This window comes from Ursus americanus, chromosome 3, assembly GCF_024610735.1.
Source record: "Ursus americanus isolate L20-20 chromosome 3, mUrsAme1.1.p, whole genome shotgun sequence".
Classification (NCBI taxonomy): Eukaryota; Metazoa; Chordata; class Mammalia; order Carnivora; family Ursidae; genus Ursus; species Ursus americanus.
In genome coordinates this window covers 83,173,808-83,195,600 of record NC_142129.1, presented here as the reverse complement: position 1 = coordinate 83,195,600, position 21,793 = coordinate 83,173,808, and the positions used below count along the sequence as shown (strand labels likewise).

At 41.5% G+C, this 21,793-nt stretch overlaps 1 protein-coding gene across 1 annotated transcript in view; it reads left to right on the top strand.

The window, feature by feature from the left end:
• The first annotated feature begins 3,178 nt into the window (after window positions 1-3,178).
• The window catches only part of SLC26A5 (solute carrier family 26 member 5), a 49,818-nt gene continuing 31,203 nt past the window's right edge, over window positions 3,179-21,793 (top strand). Inside the window, exon 1 of the mRNA XM_087861162.1 lies at window positions 3,179-3,293. The gene's annotated coding sequence lies outside the window, so the exon portion shown is untranslated. The remainder of the gene's footprint in view (window positions 3,294-21,793) is intronic.

Here is a 21,793-nt window from a genome sequence, read left to right as displayed (position 1 = left end):
CGCGGGGTCCGGGGACTCGGGCGCCTGGCCGTCGTCTCCGCTGTGTCTCGGGCTTACCTCTCGGTCTCTTGGGCTCTCAGGCCTTCCAAAATTGAATTCGACTTGCCCCCGCGGCGGTGTCTAAGCGCTGACAGGATGAAGTCTGAGGAAGTGCTTTCCTCCGGAAACGTCCCGCTACACCTCCCCGCCCGCGGCGGCGGCGCCGGCTTTTTACTAGACGCTCGCCTCCCTCGGGTCCGAACCCAGCCCTTCGCTCTTCGCCGCCTCTCAGGCGCCCTCACAGTGCTCGGCCAACACCCTCGGCCCTGCCCCGCCGACGCCGCTATCGAGACACCTTCTCGGTTCTCGCCTGTTTGTATCCCAGTCGGTTTTTAAATCTCCTTATTGCCTTTGGCCTCCTCGCTGGGACCGCGCGCTGCCTGCGGAGCCGCCGGGTGGGGTCCCCGTGCTGCGCGGCCCGGGGGCCCGGCGAGGGGAGCTGTGGTTCGGAGGCTGGGCCTCCCCTCAGCGCCCGGCAAAGCCCCCAGTCTCCGCAGCTCCGTGAAGGGGACGAGCCTTCCTGCTCTGCAGTTTGGTAGTGGTGGCCTCCTGCCTGAAACTCCGGCTCGCTCCCGTCCCGTGCCGGGCGCGCTGCCGCAGGAGCGGGTGTGATCCAGCGGCCCCTGCGCGCTCCTCTACTTGGGAAAGACCATTGATCAGGAACCCGGTTTACCCGCGGTGACTGCCTCCCGGAGTGGGCGCTCTGCGCCAGGCGGGCAGGGGACGCATGCTGGGCATCCTCGGTGGAGGTCAAGCCCGCGAGGGTGCAAGACCTGCAAGGGTCTGCCGGCTGTGAAGAAGGCAGCTGTCAGCGACGCTGTGAGAAAGGGGGCGAAGATTCTTTCCCTCCCCGTGATCCGTTTGGGGTCTAGAGTTGGTAAATCGTGAATGGAAGTTATAATAACAAAAATGGAAATTCGGTGCGGGGGAACCCTGAGATTCAGCTTTTTCTTATCTGAGAACTGGGAACAGTGTGTATTAGCTATAAATGCACAGAACATGCATCATTGAGGGTAAACTTGGAAAGAGAGGAAAAGTTGAAGTATGCAACTTCCTGAAACGAAATTTGGAATCGGGTTTTGCCAGGCAATCCTAATTACCGTAGTATTTCTTTGTTCAGAAGACTTCCAGGTGGGAGACCAGAAGCAGGAGAGAGAAATTCAGACTAATTTGCATTAGAAAAAAGCTCAGCGTGAAGAATTGGTAGGTAAGGTTGCTATGACTGATATCTTAAGTGCACTGCTGGAAAGCATTCTGCTCTGTTAGGTAACACCTGAAGCCCCAATCCTGTTACGTAGCATTTCTTTTTTTCTCTCTCTACCCTGAAACTCTACAGAGTTACAGGTTCCTCATTAATTTATGAGTGATACCAAAGAATTGACTCAATCCAGCAAGTATTCGAGCACCTTCCCCGTGTGAGGCATTTTGCTAAGAGCTGCAGAAGAATGGAAGATAGAGGAATTTTCCAATTAAAACTACAACGTTGGACTGACTTGTCAGGTGTAGATGCCTCTTCAATTTAAATCAAAACCAGTCGAGTTTCCAAGGCTGACGTCAAAGAGATGACTACCTGTGTTTTCTTCTAGGAGTTTTATGGTTTCGGGCCTCACGTTTAGGTCTTTAATCCATTTTGAATTCATTGTTGTGTGTGGTGTGAGAAGATGGTCCAGTTTCAATCTTTTGCATGTAGCTGTCCAGTTTTCCCAGCATCATTTTTTGAAGAGACTGTCTTTTCCCCATTGTGTATTCTTGCCTCCTTTGTTGTAGATTAACTGACCACATAAGTGTGGGTTTATTTCTGGGCTCTCTACTCTGTTCTCTTGATCTATGTGTCTGTTTTATGCCAGTACCATATGGGCATGTTTTGATGTCTACAGCTTTGTAGTGTAGCTTGAAATCTGGGGAAAACGAGTTGAGTTTTCATTTCATTCTAAATGTATGTCCCCAGATATCTTAATTTTTTTTTTCCATCAATGCAGGTAGTCTGCATTTTATTAATTCCAGATACAAGTTTTTCTAGGAAATATAACTAAAAAGATATGTCCATTTTCCCTAGTGTTTGCACTATCATTGAGTTAATAAAGTCAAAATCAACAACAAAAACGAGGGGATGGTGATTTTCCTTTGGTTTCGAACTAGTGGAATTGTGCAGAAAGGAAGACAAGGTCAGCATGGGCAATGTAATCCTCTGGTGCTTCCCATACTCTGTTTCATCTAAGTTCATCCTTTTGGAGGATAGATCCAATTTCATAAGATCCTTCAATTCTTCTTTTAGAAGACAGTTCCAGATGCCAGTTTCAGAAAATCTTGCACTGTGGATACCAGCAATTATCAACTACATCATCTTCTCTTCAGCTTCACCCTTGTAAACTATTGTATTGGGAGGAGGGGGTGGGGGGACGGGACAGTCTTTTTTAAAATCTGGCCAAAGCTAAGGACTTTATCCCTAGAAAAAACACATAGCATTCAAAATGTTGCATATCTTTCAGAGGAATAAGACCTCCCTTTAGAACAGGACCAGTGATTTAGTCAGGGAAATGGAAGTGAAGCGAGGATATGGGTCAAACCGAGTAGTTAGAACTTAATTTACTTTGGAATGGAATAAATACTTGGCCTTTTGAGTAAGTGTTCTGTAAATAGAAAGTAATTGTATTATTTGTAAAAGACTAAAGACAGTAGTCCTGTTAATTTTTTAGTTGATCAATATCAGCTTGTATCTTGAATGTTATGAATCCCATTTTTTAATTTTTTCTCTTCCTTCTCAACGAAAGTGCTTCTGAGATTTTTCTCCCAGTAATGATGCCCCATTCAGGGCAGTTTCTCACATATGAACTGTTGTAACCATGATTTGTTCAGGATGGGAGCGGTTGAATTCAAAATTTGAACTTGCTCTCTCACACACACACATACTCGTGTTCACCTTTGGAAAGGAGATGTGTGTGTGTGTATGGGTGTGTGTTGTATTACGTAATTACCATAGTCAGTATAAACCCCTGTGATAGCAGTAGTTGTGTCTTGGGAGAGAGTTGGTTGTTATTAGGAATGGAGAGCATCAAGAAACATTTTGGACATAACTTCTTTCAAAGAACAAACCAGCAACCACTGGATTAACTTTCCTTTCTTCTGTCCTAGGGCCGAGGAGCGAGCTCTCCCTTCTCCAGCTCTCAGCCCTACGACTCAAGGTTTCACTGAACTGACCAGACCTCTCATCTGGGGACCTGTTCCCTGCCCTCTGTGCTGCACATTGGATTTGGGTAGGTAGAGGGCCCCCCGGAACTAATAAACTGGGAAAGTGGGTCATAGGTAGTGATGGATTTGATGTGGAGCCCAGGATTTCTTAACATTTCCAGAGTCCTGAATCGTGCAGCACAATTTAGAAGAAAGGGATAAGAGAGGGAATGCCAGAAAGAACACAGCTTACTCTCTCTTTTTAACTTGGATCAGGACCAGCCTAACTGATCCTTAGGTATGAAGCAGCTTTGACTTACCTTATTGAGTGACAGCTGTGTAGTTGGTCACAACTTTAGAATGCCATTGATAGACATTAGTTGGATAAGTAAACTGGTGGAGATCATGGTTTAATTTTAAGATTTTATTTATTTATTTGAGAGAGAGAGAGAGTACAAGTGGGGTGAGGGACAGAGGGACAAGCAGACTCTCTGATGAGCAGGGAGCCTGACATGGGGCTCTATCCCAGGACCCCGGGATCATGACATGAGCTGAAGGCAGACGCTCAACCAACTGAGCCACCCCGGCTCCCCGAGATCACAGTTTTAATCCAAGCTCTGCCCTTAACTAGGTGTGTAATCTTGGGCAAGTAACAAGTCAATTAAATTCTTTGGACATTCATTTTTTTCTGTGTCATATGGGATCAGTGATTCTTGACTACTAAGGTATAATTCTATGCATTTGAATCACAGGAAGAGTTTATTTTAAAAAAAGAAATACTGGGTCAGAGATTCTGATGTAATTGGACTGGGGCAGGCCCAGACATCTCTCTTTTTCTAAAGCCTCCCCAACCCCCAACCAGGCAACACTAATGTCCAGCCAAGACTGAGAATCACTGGGTTAAAGAACTGATTCTAAGATTGTGTCGCCTGAAGATAGAAAGCAGGCCCACAAAATCCCTTCTATCATAGCTGGCCCAGGATTACATAGACTCAGTGGTAACCAGGCCTAAACATGTCTTCCTAAGAAGCAGTCCACATCAAGCGACTTCAGTTTATTCAGGGAAGGTGCTGTGCCTTCTCACTGGGTCAGCATTCCCACGATGCTTTGCGAGCCCTTAGCACCCAGTACGTTCTGATGGACTGAACTCGATGTAACTCTGCCTATCCAAGACCATTAGCTGTTCCTAAATGTCCCCAGAGACGATTATCTCTCTCCTCTGGGTACACATGCCAGTGTTCAATAGCCTGTTGAAATTTTTTCCTAGAAGCGGTCTGTGACTGGTAGGGGTATGGGAGAAAAGTGTCAGCAAGGGATAAAGATGATGACCTTGATCATTGCTGAAATGCGAGCTTCTGTGTCCAAAGTAAGATAAAAAAGGTGATCCTCACACCTTCTCAGGTAGTTGTAGGCTATCCAGTTACCAGAGCTGGGATAGGAAAAACAGAGCATAGTGTTTACCTTAATCATTTGTTTGGGACCCAGTCTTGTTGCCATTATGTTGTTAATTCTGTAGATGTTCACACTTTGAAAATTATTCTTAGATATAAAGATATAACTTATTAAATTGTAATCCATGAAATTTATTTCTGTTTATCCTACTCTTATTTTCTCCTACGGCCCTTCACATCCCAAAACACCTAGAAGAAAAAAACTGTGTGTATGTATGACTGTCAGATCAGTAAAAGAGAAACGGACATGAGTTGACAAAAGGATGGAAAGGCATTAAGGAGGAAACAGACCAAGGGCATCAAGGGCCATGGATTGCAAGGAGCTACATTTAATTTCTTTCTTTTCTCTCGACTCTTGGTCTTGGAGCTGCTCCAAGTTTATTCTCAAGCTTTCCAAAACTTGGGCAAATCATTATATTTCCCCTGCCATGTGTTGGGAAATACGGGCTTGTGTCCCATGATTCCAGCATGTTCCCTGCTGTCTTCCAAACATGGTGGATAGAGGGTGTCTTCATAGGTGAACTGGCAGGCTGGACACACATGGTCTAATCCAGCACTGGCCAATCCCAGGGCTTGGGCTAATTCTAAATAATGTCTTGGGTTGGGGAATTTTTTTTTTCTTAGCTTAGGAAAGCTACTGACCCCAGAGTTATTTACCTTTGTGTTTTAAATGAACTGCCCTTACCTGGTATCAAAAATCAAATGCAGACCTACAGAACTAGCTCAGCCCCTACTTCGCCATCTACCTAGAACTGGTTGCATCCCTGCCATTAAAAAAAAAAAATCTTGGATTCATTTTTATATGTTTATTGCTGATCCTTATTCTCATATATTTAGTAATATTGGGTACATGCTGTTTTGTTATTTCTTTACTTTCTCCTTAAATAAATTAAGACAGAGTAAATGGGGGGGGCACCTGGCTGGCTCAGTCAGTGGAGCATGTGACTCTAGATCTCAGGGTTATGTGTTCGAGCCCCACACTGGGTGTGGAGATTACTTAAAGTCTTTAAAGGAAATATAGGAGTAAATGTTCTATGAGAAGGTGGGTTTTGTCCTCATAACTTTAAGTTAAAACTTTAAATGAAAAACTTAATTATGAGTAAACCCAAATGCCCAGTGATGTGTTTAAGCATTTTTCCTCCCACAAACCTGATTTTTGAAGTTAATAAGTATTGTTGGGGTTTTTCTGGTCGCTAGGAGTAGTATGTGTTTGCTTTTTAAATCTTTATTCCCTCAAAACAAATGTTGCAATGTAATTAGAAAAGACTATCCTGTGGAAATGTTGCAAGATAATTAGAAATGATAAAATTGTTTTAACTAACCCCTGTCCGATTGAACTCTTTTAACAACAGAATCCAAAGCTAGCAGGGGTTTTCATTTCTTCCTTCCTTCCTCGATTCACTCATTCATTCAACAAATGTCCAGTGAATTTCTGTTCTGTACCTGTCCTCTTGTAGTTTTCCTTCTCACGAAGGGCAGAGGACAGGCAGACAATGAAGTAACACACCGTGTGGGTCAGAAGGTGATGTGTGCTATGTGATAAAGGTAAAGCTGGGGGGAAGGCAGTGGAGGGCCTGGTTGGGCAATTTTTAAAATAAGCTAGTTAGGAAAAGCTTCAGCTGGAAAACGATGTTGAGCACAGACCTGAAGGTGGTGAAGGAGAAGGTTCTGAGGAGCTCTGGGGCAGGAGTCAGGTGTGTGCCTGGCACACAGCAGGAAGGTCCCAGTGCCCAGAGCAGAGGGACAAGGTGGGAAGTAGGAGGAAATGAAAGTGGCGGCTGTGGAGCGGGAGCTTGGGAGAATGCTGAAGATCAGATGGGGCCTTCTAGGGCCTTTTCAGAGGGATGCTTGCGGAGTGATTGGAAGATGAGGTTTCTTATTGTTTAGTCCAAATTCCAGCAGCCCTGGGATCTGTTTCTTCTTTTTTACACCCCCTGCGTGGTGTCCAGCTTTCCTTCCCTCACCAGTCAGCCCCCACCCATTCTTTCCTTTGGGATTCCATTCCCCAAGGCTGGCCATGGAGTGGGATTCAGTCTCCCATTCTCCTTGCCGGCTTGGTACCCTGCAGGTGGGGCTCTCCCTTCCTTTTTAAAGAATGTGCTGCTAGTTGCTAAAGAATAAAACTGGCAGGTAGTACCAAAGCCAACAATGGGGAGAGAAATTAGTAAATGTGTAGAAAATATATCTTGGTTTCTCCTGTAGCCCAGGCAGAAAGGGGCTGCATTGCTGGTAGGCTGAATTTAGCCTGTGTGTGCTGGGTCTGCAGTTGTTTTAGAAATACTGTGTAACATTTAAAAAGAGATAGTTTTGTTACAATGTAGTTTCAAGTTCTTTTTAAAAATTGGATGTTCTATCTATATGAAGTTGTGGAATGCGGGGTGCCTGGGTGGCTCAGTGAGTTGAGCATCCAACTCTTGGTTTCCTCTCGGGTTGTGTTTCAGCGTCCTGAGATCGAGCCCCACGTTGGGCTCTGCAGTGTAGAGTCTGCTTAAGATTCTCTCTCCCTCTGCCTCTGCCCTGCCCCTACCCTGCACGCACACGTGCGTGCTCTCTCTCTCTCTCAAATAAATAAATCTTTGTATGAAGTTGTAGAATCGGCAAAACTACTCAATGGTGATTTCAGGGATATGGCAGGGATTAACCAGGTGGGAGCACGGGGAAAATTTCTGGGTGACGAAAAGGTTCTATTCACAATAGCCTGAAATGCACGGTGGAACTCATTAAAACCACACACAGATCTGTGCAGTTCACTATATGTAAATTGAACCTGTATATAAAGGACGATTTTAAATGGAAGCCAGTATTCAGCAAGAGCTGAGTGGGAGCTAACCACTCTGGGCTGGCACAGACTCACCTGGTTCCCTCCAGTCATTGTCGTTACCCCGCTGGTCCCCTCGTGGGGGATTCCCACAGCAGACTCTCCGTGGTTCTGCTTTCAGCTATCAGCGGGGAGCAGATCTGTAGGCCGCCTGGTATGTTTAGTTGGCAACAGAGAAAATAGTACCTGCCTCTAGGGTTCTATGTGAAGCAGGTAACAAAAGCAAACCTGATAGCTTAGGTCAGTCAGGGAGCGCGTCCACATCCCTCTCTCAGTTAGTGGTATTCTCAAACCTGGGGTTCTGAGATGTCTCTGAACATGACTCTCACTCTTCAGCCAGGGGTCTCCTGTGTTTGCAGACACCTCCTCTGAGAGGATTCAGAAAGTCCCTTGTGCTCCTATCATCAGCACTTACAACTTGCTTTTATGACATTTCTTCCAAAAATGGTAGTGTGTACCATGGAAATCCTAGAAAGTACAAATAAAAACAAAGTTAGCCACGATTCCACTATCCAAAGGTAACTTCTATTTACAGTTTTGTGGTAAATGCTTTCAAATCCTTCTCCATATTTCTATGCATTTTATATGAAAAATGTGTTTGATGAAATTTAACATTCACGTGCTCAGTTTTCAAAATGAAAAACAATAAATGAAGGATTAAGCACAAGCATTTGCCTTCTCTCTGCCCTGTAACTCCTTTTAAAAGGCTGTAAAATTATCTGAAGAATAGGAGGAACTCTGAAGAGAATGAGATAAGCAAATGTTTGGAGAAAAGTAACCGATGAAACAGAACTAAGGATTAGTACAAGAAGGACCGCCATGGGAATGAGAGTGGTCTTCTAGAAAGAAGCTCTGGGCACGGAGTCAGCAAGGATAGAGCAGGGATGAGCAGAGGCATTAAAGCAGAGAGATTAATGGAAAATTCTGATGCATTAATTAAAATGAAACAGTGCTTCTAATATGAGTTAGGTATTACAGATAAATCCTTTCTCTTCCTAGCACTTGGAAAGAGGGTGGGCCCTAGCCTACAGGCCAGTTCTTGCCTCTTTTCCCTCAAATCAAGCAAGCACTCTGCAGAGCTGACTGTGGTACACAAAACCTCCTAATCATCATTTCATTCAGGGAAGGGTCCGATGCTGCAAACACTTGATACATGGTAGTGGAGGAAAACGAGAAAAGTTAATAAAGTCTTTAATTTATAAATATAAATATATAATTAAGAACCTGACATATGATGGAGCATTTTTAAAAAAAAGATTAACAGGGGCGCCTGGGTGGCACAGCGATTAAGCGTCTGCCTTCGGCTAAGGGCGTGATCCCGGTGTTCTGGGATCGAGCCCCACATCAGGCTCCTCTGCTATGAGCCTGCTTCTTCCTCTCCCACTCCCCCTGCTTGTGTTCCCTCTCTCGTTGGCTGTCTCTATCTCTGTCGAATAAATAAATAAAATCTTTAAAAAAAAAAAAAAAAGATTAACAGTCTAATGCCAGAGGGGAGATCATTCAGAGAAATCATTTAAAATGGCTTTTAAAAAATCTGAGTACCCTCACAGTGATTAAAATAATATTGTTTCCATACACAAAAACAGAGTTCTTTGAAGAGGGAACAGTCGGAAAAGAGAGCAAAAAAGTCTCAATTAAAAAAAAAGATTAATAAAAATAACTTATTAGAAGGACTAAAAGATAAAGTTTAAGAAATCTAGTATAACACTGTATGTTTACTGGAATTAAAAAAAAAAAAGTTTAAGAAATCTCCTGAATGTACAACCAAGTGTCAAAGAGACAGAGAATATATATGCTAGAAAAGATGAAAAAACTGGAGCAGTCCAGTAAGTCCAATATCAACTTATTACAGTTCTAGAAAACAAAACAAAACAAAATAAAAATGGAGGGAGAGAGATCAACAAAGAAATACTAGGAAAAAATTCCTGTAGTTGAAGAAAAGTAGGAGATAAAAATGATCCATTGGGATGTCTGGGTGGCTCAGTCAGTTAAGTGTCTGCCTTCGGCTCAGGTCATGATCCCAGGGTCCTAGGATGGAGCCCCACATTGGGCTGTCCTGCTCAGCGGGGAGCCTGCTTCTCTCTATGCCTCTCCCCCTGCTTTTGCTCTCTCTCTCTGTCAAATAACTAAAATCTTCAAAAAATATATTTTTTTTAAAGGATCCATCAAGGGAATGGGAAAAAATCCATACAAATATACATTCATTATAAAATTTCAGAGTCAAGGATAGAGAGAGGCTCCTAAAATTACTTTCTAAAAGGGAATATGAAGTTACTTAAGATTGACATAAAGTTTCTCATCAATGAACTGTGTACTAAAATGTAATAAAGCAATGCCTTCAAAATTATGAGGGAAGGGGACTCCTGGTTGGTTAAGTTGGTTAAACATCCAACTCTTGATTTCAAAGATTCAGGCCCTTTCCTTCCATGTACCCTTTCTGAATCAATTACCTAAGGATGTGTTCCAGCAAAATGAGGGTAGAAAGTGAGAAGGAGGAAAATGTAGAATAAGAAAGAGTGTAACTCCCCAAGTCAATTAAAATAAATCCTAGGCTGACAGATGTGCACCAGACTTAGAAAGAAATTAATGCTAATTAGTTCAAGTAGTCAGTGAGCTCCAAGGCAAATGACTTTAATTCCATTCAATAGATAGAACCAGTAATGAAACAATTTTAATGTAGTTATAATAATGGGACTTCTGGCAACATAAAGGACTAAGCTGACTCATATGTACAAACACACAAAAACAAAAGATAAACTTTAAATAAAGTTAAAGTTAAATAAACTTAACTTTAAATAAAGACTACCAGAAGAATGCAGAAAAATGTTTTAAAAGAACTCAGTGGGGAGTCTGCTAACCCTCCCCCTACTCATGCTCCCTCCAGCTCTCTTTTGTGGGCGCGTTCTCTCTCAAATAAATAAATTAAATCTTTAAAAAAAAAATAGTAATACAACCTAGCAAAAATAATGAGAAGGAGATTTAAATATCATTTTTAATGGTAAGCATTCGCAAATAATGTCTAAATTCAGTGATTTAAAAAAAATAGTGGTATCGTTCTATTAGAATAGTAGTTCTCAAACTTTTAAAAATATATTTAAAAATTTTTTTAATTTAAATTCAATTTAGTCAACATATAGTGTATTTTTAGTTTCAGGGGTAGAATGTAGTGATGTTTCAGTTGCATGTAACACCCAGTGCTCATCACATCAAGTGCCCTCCTTAATGCCCATTGCCCCATTACCCCATCCCCCCCAACCTCCCCTCCAGCAACCCTCAGTTTGTTTCCTAGAGTTAAGAGTCTCTTATGGTTTGCCTCCCTCTCTGTTTTTATCTTGTTTTATTTTTCCTTTCCTTCCCCTATGTTTATCTGTTTTGTTTCTTAAATTCTAATGATGAGTGAGATCATAAGATATTTGTCTTTCTCTGACTGACTTATTTTGCTTACCCTCTAGTTCCATCTACATTGTTGCAAATGGCAAGATTTCATTCTTTTTGATGGCTGAGTAATATTCCATTGTAAATATATATACCACATCTTCTTTATCCATTCATCAGGCAATGGACAGCTGGGCTCTTTGCATAGTTTGGCTATTGTGGACATTGCTTCTATGAACATTGGGGTGCATGTGCCCTTTAGAATCACTATTTTTGTATCCTTTGGATAAATACCTAGTAGTGTAATTGCTGGGTCATAAGGTAGTTCTGTTTTTAACTTTTTGAGAAAGTAGTTCTCAATCTTAGAGATTTGGAAATGTGTCAAAGTGACTAAAGGGTACTGCTGGCATTTAGTGTCAGGGACAAAGATGCTAAATGCACAGGACAGTTCCACCCAAGTCCCAGCAAGAATACTAATAGCACTTTTTAAGAAATGCTGATGTAGAGTTCAAAATAAATCCACCAGAGGAACTAAAAACAAAAATGATTTTAAGAAAATAGTTGCTTCAGGGAATAAGGCTCCACTTGGGGAGAAGAGAGATGGAAAACTGTTGCTTTTCATGACTATCCCTCCTATAATACTTGCAGTTTTATTGTGTCTGTATTATTATGACCTAAAGTTCCCATTTTAGAAAAAGAAATAACTGGTAAACCACTAGATTCTTCTTCCATTCTAACTTAAAGTTCAGAACTTTGTTTTTTTAAACATTTTATTTATTTACTTGAGAGAGAGAGTATGAGTGGGGAGGAGGGGCAGAGGGAGAGGGAGAAGCAGACTCCCCACTGAGCAGGGACCCCCCCCCAACGCAGAACTTTTTCATATTAAAATATCTGTCACTCAAACCTAAGCAGCAATTTGAATTGCCGAGCTTTTTACACTCAAGAAGATTCTGGAAGCATATCTTGTGAGTATTAATGATCTTTCAAGTAGGTGAAAAATAAATCTTAGCGTTTATCAACTTATGGAGTCACAGCAAATCAGTGTTAGAGGGGACTTCATTTTTAATGGAATTGAATCATTTTTCCATAGTAGGGTGGTGTTTTGATCAGTAGTTCTATACAGAACAAAGTAGAATGGGAATAGAGTCAAATAACTAGAGCATATGGACTCATTTGGAGCCTAGAACCAGCCCCTTGACAGTCCTGTAACACCTGGCTCTGTTCAACCTCTAGTTTCATTTTCTGTAACCACTCAAAACACAGTTGTAGTCTACGAGTGCTTTTGGTGTTCTATGAACATTTTGTATTAATTTTTACCTTTCACGTCTTTGTGCAGAATCACATGCCCTTACTTCTGCCTTCTACCCGTTATTCAAGAGCGGCTTCAAATGCTGTAGCCTCTCTGAAGCCTTTCAGTGTGTTTAAAAACCACCATGCTTCATAAGCAGCAAATCACGGCAAGTGAGAACACATGCCTATAATTAATATCATTTCAGTAACATTAGATAAGCATTCTGGCATGATCAGTCTGACACACCGTTAATGAGGCAGCATTGCATACATGCATGGTTTCTGAAATCAGCAGACCTGAATCCCATCCTGGCTGTTCTTATCCTATCAGAGCCTCAGATACATCATCTGAAAAACACGTGGGTGCTGTGAGTCTTTAATCCCACAGTCTCAGTGAATGTTAACTGCTGTAATTATGTTTAACTATTATTGTGTATAAAGCAGCAGCTCACATAAATATGTACCATTCATATTATTTTAAGTCAACTTGTAGTTTTTATATACTTACTTTGTAAGTTACCCAGTACTTAAAATGAGTATTGACACTGTTTAAAGGTGAACTTTTTTTTTTGTTTTTATCGCATGTGAACGCACACAGACCAAAACCAAAATTACACTTGTAATAGCAAAAATTTGGGGTTGCCTGGCTGCCTCAGTCAGTAGAGCATGTGACTCTTGAACTCAGGGTTGTGATTTCAAGCCCCACGTTGGGCGTAGGGCCTACTTAAAGTAGCTGAAGTGTCTAATAATAGGGAAGGTGGTTAAATCATTGTATATGAATATTAGAAAATATTATGCAACCATTAAAAATTATGCTTCTGTAATTGTTCATTAACATGGCAAAATGCTTATGATATCATGTTAAGTAAAAAATTTTTATTTTTTATTTTTTTAAAGCTTTTTAAAAAATATTTTATTTATTTGTCAGAGAGAGAGAGAGAGAGAGATAGCACAAGCAGGGGAAGCTGCAGGCAGAGGGAGAAGCAGACTACCTGCTGAGCAGGGAGCCTGATGTGGGACTTGATCCCAGCACCCTGGGATCATGACCTGAGCCAAAGGCAGATGTTTAACCGACTGAGCCACCCAGGTGTCTGAGTAAAAAATTTTTAATACAGGGACGCCTCGGTGGCTCAGTCAGTTGGGCATTGACTCTTGATTTTGGCTCAGGTCATGATCTCAGGGTCGTGAGATAGAGCCCTGTGTCTGGTTCTATGTTCAGTGTGGAGTCTGCTTCAAATTCTCTCTCCCTCTCCCTCCACTTCCTCTCTCTCAAATAAATTAATAAAGTCTTTAAAAACAAAAATTTTAATGCAAAACTATTAAGACAATATCCAGCCATGTAAATATCCATTATATATGCACAAATGTACATATTCATAATATACATTGAATATGGATTATTTATGCATGAGAAAATGAAAAATTTCTAAGTTTCCACAGTGCTCGTATATTTTATAAGGAAAAAGATCATGATTTATATATCAAAGGCTCTTGATCTCATTTCCTAAATGATATTTCCTTGCCAATAATCTTTTGCTCCCATCCCCAGAACTTTCTGTGTTCTATATGCTCTATCATTTCATATGCTACTACCCACCTGTAAGAAATCCTTAAAAGGAGGTAGGAGGCTGCAAAGACATTAGATGACAAGGGTCCTGAGGGCATGTATCATAGCTTACTGATCTCTAAGCCAACTTGGATGTGACAGCCAAACATGGAGGTAGAGAGTCAGTAGAATCATATTGAATGAATGAGTGGATAGAGACCCAAGGCATTGAGAAATGGAGCAGGTAAAAGGAAATAAGTGTGAGATTGATTAAAAAGGTAATTGTAAATATCTATGGAGTCCCTTATTTTACGTGCTTTATAATTCTCACATTAATCCCCAATGCAGCAGTGTTGGGACTGGCTAGACGAATGATGAGCATCTGTATAACGGCATGCTGTGCAGCTATTTAAAAAATAAAACAATGTGGGGGTGCCTGGGTGGTTCAGTCCATTGGGTATTGACTCTTGGTTTCAGCTCGGGTCATGCTCTCAGGGTCATGAGATTGAGCCCCACTTCCGGCTCCATGCTCAGCAAAGAGTCTGCTTGAGATTATCTCTCTCCCTGTCCCCCTCCCACGCTTGCACACAAACAAACACTTTCTCCCTCTGTCTCTCTCTCTCTCTGTCTCTCAAGTGGATAAATACTTTTTAAAAAATGAGGAATCCATTTTATAGTGATATGGAAAGATCACCAAGAGATATTAAGTGAGAAAAGCAAGGTGTGGAACAGTATTAAGTCATGCTGCTGTCATGAGAAGGAGACTATGTATTCATATCTGTCTGCGTAAAATATTTCTGGAAAGACACACAGGAAGCTGACACCACGGTTGCCTCCCAGCCATAGAACGAAAGTGAGACTGCACTTTAATTCTTTTTATACATGAATTTTTGAGCCATGTGAGTATATTAATGATTCAAAAAGATAATTAAATAAAAACAGAGGAAAAATCATTATCCCCATTTTCAAATAAGCAACTTGAGATTGAAGGAAATGAGGTCCCCTGCCCACAGCAGTAATTATAACAGTCACACTTATTGAGCACCTACTGTGTGCCACCCCCCCCCACGGTAAGTGCTTTGGAAACATTTTCTAATTTATTACTCACAGATCTATATTGAAGTTTTATGTTTATTTCAGTGTTACTGCTGAAGAATCTGAAGGAAACCTAGAATGTATTTTCCAATCCCGGACACTTTTTGAAATAATAATTACTCTGGGACAGCAAGCATAAGCCAGGACTTAGGGTCCGCCTCCTTGGAGAAGTCAAATAATGTGCCAGATGTCCTATCATCATGGCAGAATCAGAACATGGTCTGTGGGACTCCACAGCCTGGACGCCTAACTGCCATTTACAGATAAGCAGATGAAGGGACAGAAAACTGGTGTACCTTGCAAAACACACACAGCTGTTAAGTGCCAGTTCCAGCCTCCAAACATGGTCCTTCTGAACCCAAACCCTATAATGTATGATGTTGCATCTTTGGATAGAAATCTCATAATCCTTTAGCAGAGGAATTTAAGAGGAGGATGATAAATCTAAAAGAAGAGGGAAAGGATGAGCAGAGCACCAAGTTAAGGACTCTGGCCACTTTGGCCCCCACCATCAAACACACGTGGGGAGCAGTCAGTCACCAAATGTCTGGGAGCATGCCGCGTGTGGGGGTATGTGGCCAGTGTTTTGGGGACAGTGGTCTTGGCCTCATAGAGCTTACCATCCACATTCAGGAGCAGCCTGCAAAGATTTTAGGGCCTTTGGCTCTTTGTACATATTGGCCACTGCAGTTAATCAATGATTGTTAATAAGGAAGAGCAGATAATATATGCTAAGAGTCCCAGAAGAATAGAGAGAAGGAAGCAGCTTTTCCAAATCGCTTTCAGGAAAAGGTTGACAAAGTCATAAGTGAAAAATTGTTTTCTGGACTGCAAGTCATGAAGCCTTTTCTGTATGCCATGTCTGTTATAGAAAAGTGCATGCCCTGGGAAGTGTAGAAAATGTTCATAATAAATAACATTCATTTTTGTTAGTTGACGCCCATAGAGAAATTATGTGAAAGGTATAGTAAGTTTGGGCATGTGCTTGCATACTTGGAATGAAAAGGTCAACAACATAAGCATTAGGACAAATTAGATTATTATGTAATTAATTATATAATTGTAATTAGGGTTATGTAAGTCAATTACTTTGAAGAGATGGACGGATGCCCTGAAACTGGCTCTATTCTGATACCTCCAGTCCACAGTGAAGAATACTCACTTTCAAACTGAAAAGCATTGCTGAACTGGTGTGTGTGTGGGGGGGGTATCTTAACTTTCAGACAACTGAACCCATTCTAGCTAAATCCACAGAGATTTAATTGGTATTTGGGACAAGCTTGCCAAATACTGTTCTCAGAGTGTCGTCACTGGAAATATTACGTAAGGATGAGGAGGACACTAAGACTCAGAGAGGCAAGTTGTTTTCCTGTATTCATTCAACAAGCATTTTTGAGCCCTAAGTAGCCATCACTGAACAGAAGTCAACAGCATTGGGTTTCCCAACAGGCTCTTCCTCAGTCTCCCACTATGAGCTTTAAATGATTCAGATTCCAGAATTACTAACTCAGCATCTCTAAAGGACCTGGAAATCTGTTGTTTCAAGCTCCCTAGGTGATTCGGACAGTCTTCCAAGTTGCTGCTGTCTAGTTGGCCCTGTCGTAACGGTATTGAATGGCTCAGATGCTTGAGGTGCAGAGCTAGGGCTGGACCCTGATCCTGACCTCCATGTTGGAGCATCTCCCACAAAACCATCGTGAATCTCCATTATGGGCAAGCAACTAATTCTTGCTTTTAGTTTGAAGTTAAAAAGGGTGCTGCTGTTTTGTTACAGTTTTTATTTCTAAATATCTGTGCCTTTTAAATTTGATGGCACTTTGAATAGGAAACAAGGTTTGTGTTTTAAGAATATTTTTGGAGAAGTCACTTACCCCCACGTGAGTGTCGATGGGTTTTCCCACCTACAAAGGGAAGGAGTTAGATTGGATCATCTTCAAGATGACTTTCAGACCTAGAAATCTATGATGAAAACTGTTTTTAAATCCCTTCTTTCAGAGCTGTGGAAAACAGGATTTGAACCTCCAGGTCATTTTGCTTTTCTGTCGCTAGTATTTTTGTTGGAGGACCTGTCAGATTTGTCTATTTTTTTTTTAAAGATTTTATTTATTTATTTGACAGAAAGAGACAGCCAGCGAGAGAGGGAACACAAGCAGGGCGAGTGGGAGAGGAAGAAGCAGGCTCATAGCTGAAGAGCCTGATGTGGGGCTCGATCCCATAACGCCGGGATCACACCCTGAGCCGAAGGCAGGCGCTTAACCGCTGTGCCACCCAGGCGCCCCAGATTTGTCTCTTTAGACCATCTTAGAAGTAGCTTTTCTCATGTGAGAGTTTGTGTGGTTTTACAAGTTGGTGATTTATGTTTTAATCAGCACACTGGAAGCTCATTATCTGTCAGATAAGAGTCTGGTCATTTGATCTCGCGTTGGTCCCTTGGTTTCTTTGCCGCTCTTCTGATAAGGGGGTTATTGATAGCCTTCATGGCTTTAATTATTTAATCATTGCTGAGCATTAAAAGTTCCCCAAAAGGACAGCCTTTCTTTATAATACCCTCTTCTCCTGTCCCGTCCTTACCCTTCCCAGCACTCCTTTCTTTTCCCAGGCAAGAAAAACTGCCAAAAATATCTCAAGGAAACAAAAGACTATAGCCAGGGTCCTAACACCTCAAAAATATTTGAGAATCCTCTCTTTGTCTTTTTCTAACCTACAGAGAGTTACAGTGGCCATAAGATACCCAGTAAAATTTGAGATAAAGCATAAAATTTTAATGTAACTATGCTCTATGCAATATTTGGAACATATCCTAAAAAAGTATTTGGTGTTTGTCTGCATTGAAATTTAATGGACATCCTATATTTTATTTGGCAACCCTACAGAGAGTATATACCCTAATGATTTCCTAAATCCATCTAATGTTTTGAGATCTTTCTTTGAGACTTGCTCCTAATTTAAACCCAGAAAGAAGTGTTTGTAACAACTGAGGCTGTATAAAGTTTAACAGGCGTTGCACTGCTCACCTACACACAACTCCCTCTTGTTTTGAGAATGTAAGAATAGAAACAAGACTTTCCTTGAAAAACCTAAGCTAGATATTTTTCTGTTTTGTAATTTTTTATTATATATTTCAAAGACACACATAAGTAAGGACAGTGTTTACACCCTCTCCAGTGTTTTCTTTTCTGTTTGGATGTGGGTGTCTCTATCGCCATTCCCTAAGGCAGTGGTTATGAACTTGAGCTGTGCACTATCATCACCTGGAGAGCCTCTTACATTCTCAGCCCCTGCCTGCGTTCCAGACCAATTAGATCAGAATCCCTGGCCGTGGAGTCACACATCAGTAGCTGCCCAGGTGATTGCAGTGAGCAGCCAGGGCTGAGAACTAATTCCCTAAATGAAAATGGCAAATTCAAAGAAGTATTTTTACTGCTACATCATGTCCTTCTATTACAAATTCGTCTTCAAAATTATTTCAAATTATTTGTGGTTTTCTTGTGTCTTTTTCATGTGTATTTCTCTGTCTCTCTTAGGTTTTAAGCCAGTGGTTCTCCTTAAAATCATCTTAGGATACTTTTTTAAGAAAATGCCTGGGCTCCCCTCCTGGAGGTTGTGCTCTAATTAGTCTGGTGTGGAGGCCAGAATTTCTTGTTTTTAAGCACCTGAGGAGATTCTGAGTTTAGGCAGAGTTGAAAGCCAGTATCTTTTAACATGCCAAATACCTATCTAGCTGATCATCTGAATCTCCTGGGGAACTTTTTTTAAATTACTTATTATTATTATTATTATTATTATTATTATTATTATTATTATTTTAGTGGAAGAAAAATTTATGTATTTATTAGTTTCTACTTACAAGTAAGATCACAGACATCAAGTAGACACAGTGCTGCCTGGCGAAACCTTGTCAATCTCTGGTCTAACTTTTCTTTCCTTAGACCTCCAACAGTCTCTCTTCCCTTCTCACTTTCTTTTTTTTTTTTTTTTAAGATTTATTTATGTATTTGAGAGAGAGAGAGAACAGCGGGAGGGGCAGAGGGAGAGGGAGAGAGAATCTCAAGCAGACTCCCCGCCAGGCGCTCCTGCGATCATGACCTGAGCTGAAATCAAGAGTCCGATACTTAACCGACTGAACCACCCAGGCGCCCCTCCTTCTCCCTTTCAATACAATTCACAAAAGAGAAACAACTCATCTTTCTAGCACCAGATCTACCAGACTAAGTGCATTTGTATGCACGTACTCTGCCTTCCCACTGTGGGCAGGGAGGAGCTGTCCCTGTCCTCCCCAAGGTCAGGTCCTGCTGGTACACGAGAGCCAGTGTCTCCTAGGTAACTTTTAAAACACACATGTAATTGCCCTGCTTAATAAAGTAGAAGGAATTTTTAAGTTCTAGAAGGAGAAATGAGGTGTTGGCAAATGACCTTCAGAGTAATGGGTATCAATGAGGAATCCTGTTGAGGATAGCCAAAGGACTTTTGAGAATAAGGATAAGAATGTCTATACTCAGCCATCAGAAAGGATGAATACCCACCATTTGTATGGACATGGAGGGAAGTGGAGGGGATTATGGTAAGTGAAATAAGTCAAGCAGAGAAAGACAATTATCATATGGTTTCACTTATATGTGGAACATAAGGAATAGCATGGAGGACATTAGGAGAAGGAAGGGAAAAATGAAGGGGGTAGAAATCAGAGGGGGAGATGAACCATGAAAGACTATGGACTCCAGGAAACAAACTGAGGGTTTCAGAGGGGAGGAGGTGGGGGGATGGGTTAGCCCAGTGATGGGTATTAAGGAGGGCACGTATTCCAGTGAGCACTGGGTGTTATATGCAAACAATGAATCATGGAATACTGTATCAAAAACTAATGAAGTACTGTATGGTGACTAACATACCATAATAAAATTTTTAAAAATAAAAAAAAAAAGAATGCCTAATATTTTGGAAATATTTTATTTCCAGGGCACCTGGGTGGCTCAGTCAGTTAAGCATCTGACTTCAGCTCAGGTCATGATCTCAGGGTCCTGGGATCGAGCCCCGAGTTGGGCTCCATGCTCAGCAGGGAGGCTCCTTCTCCCTCTCCTTCTTTTTAAAAAAGATATTTTATTTCCTCTGCTGAGTTTCAATGTAAACACCTATTCTGTTGCTCTGAAATCTTTAGAGAAGGCTGTCACACATGGGTACAACAGCGCAAGCCCACACCCACACAGAGTGATGTCCATTGTCCAGGCCCTACCCCTGGAAATCCTATTTCAGGAGGTTCAAAGTGAGGCCCTGACATTAGTACTTTAAACCTTCCCCAGACCATTGTGTCAGGTTTGGTCCCATTGATTGTAGATGATACAACATCACGATCCATCCCATTGACATCTGGGCAAACTGATGTTGGGCAACAGTAAAATCAATGGTAAAACTGGGTTTTTGCAACAGAGGAAAAAAGAAAGTCTGACTCTTATTAGAACTCCCTCAGATCGGGGCGCCTGGGTGGCTCAGTCGTTAAGCGTCTGCCTTCGGCTCAGGGCGTGATCCTGGCGTTCTGGGATCGAGCCCCACATCAGGCTCCTCCGCTATGAGCCTGCTTCTTCCTCTCCCACTCCCCCTGCTTGTGTTCCCTCTCTCGCTGGCCGTCTCTCTCTCTGTCAAATAAATAAATAAAATCTTTAAAAAAAAAAAAAAAAAAAAAAAGAACTCCCTCAGATCTACTTTGCCTTTTTCTCTTTGAGTGACTCTATGAAAGAAGATATAACCTTTCTGAAATAGGACAGAAGAGGACCAAGGAGGTATACAGAAAAATTAAAAAAAAGAGACCAATAATTATAATCAGTGGGAGGAAAAATGGGAAATTACACAAGTAGTAAGTATAGACCCAGTCTGTGGGGGATTAGTGGTAAGGGAAAACTTCAGAGAAGCAGAAGACAAAACCAGGCTTTTGAAAGATACAATGATCAGGGTGTAGGGAGAATGGAAGGAGAGTGAGGGGGGAAATAGCATTTCTCATCAGAGTGAACGGAACTGTAGGCATGGGCACCACGGCTGAAAGCAGCACGAGTGGTACGTTGCCTGAATTACAGATGGTTCTACAACACTGTCATGTGATGTTCTGGAGGAGTTCAGTGGGGAGGCAGAGTGGTTGCCTTGCCCTTTGTCAGACTTTACTCACATACATCAGCCCAGTCATTCTGGGGTATTATGATGAGTTCCTAGAGTGGTCTTAAAAAGTTAGCCGAGACATGGCCAACCGTCCTTGCTAGCTTAAACAAAAGACATATGATCTCTATTTGTCAGATTCTGCTGCAAGATCCTCTTTCTCCAGACTAACCTGCTCATATCCTCCTTGTTGGTACTTGCCTGCGTTTGCTGTTAGGCTTCCTTTTTATTCTAGACTCTGGAATTGTTAACCTCCTCGGACATAGGCACTTATTTTTGCGTGATGTTTTGTGGTTGACCACCCGAGCCTGAGTTCAGTGTGAATGTAATTTCAGTTTGGTGAAAAACTAACTTCTCATCCCGCAGGAATGGTATTGAGCAACGTCAGTAATCCCCCGCACTCCTGTGGTCACACATAGATACCCAACTGTTAGCTCATGCTAACTCCCATCTCCTCTGCTGTTAACTTCCTACAGGTGGGAACACTGGATTTAGTTGTTGTGCACTTAATTTTTATTATAAGGTATATAGTTCAAATATACAGACAATTACAAAGAATCATGTAACAAACACCCATTCACTTACTGCAAGGCTTCATCAAATCTAAATGTTTTCCTCTATTTGCACCAATTGTTTTTACAAACTAAAACATTGTAGATACAGTAAGTTAAAGCATTATCTCCTCTGAGTCTGATTCCCCTTCTCTCTGAAGGAAACACCACCCTGATCCTAGTGTTTCTCGTTATCATTCCTGGTTTTATACATTTACTACATATATGTGTCCATAAACGTATAGTATTGCTTTATACATTTTTAAACTTTGTTTAAATTATTGTATCCTTGAAGTATCTGAGCCTTGCATTTTTATCG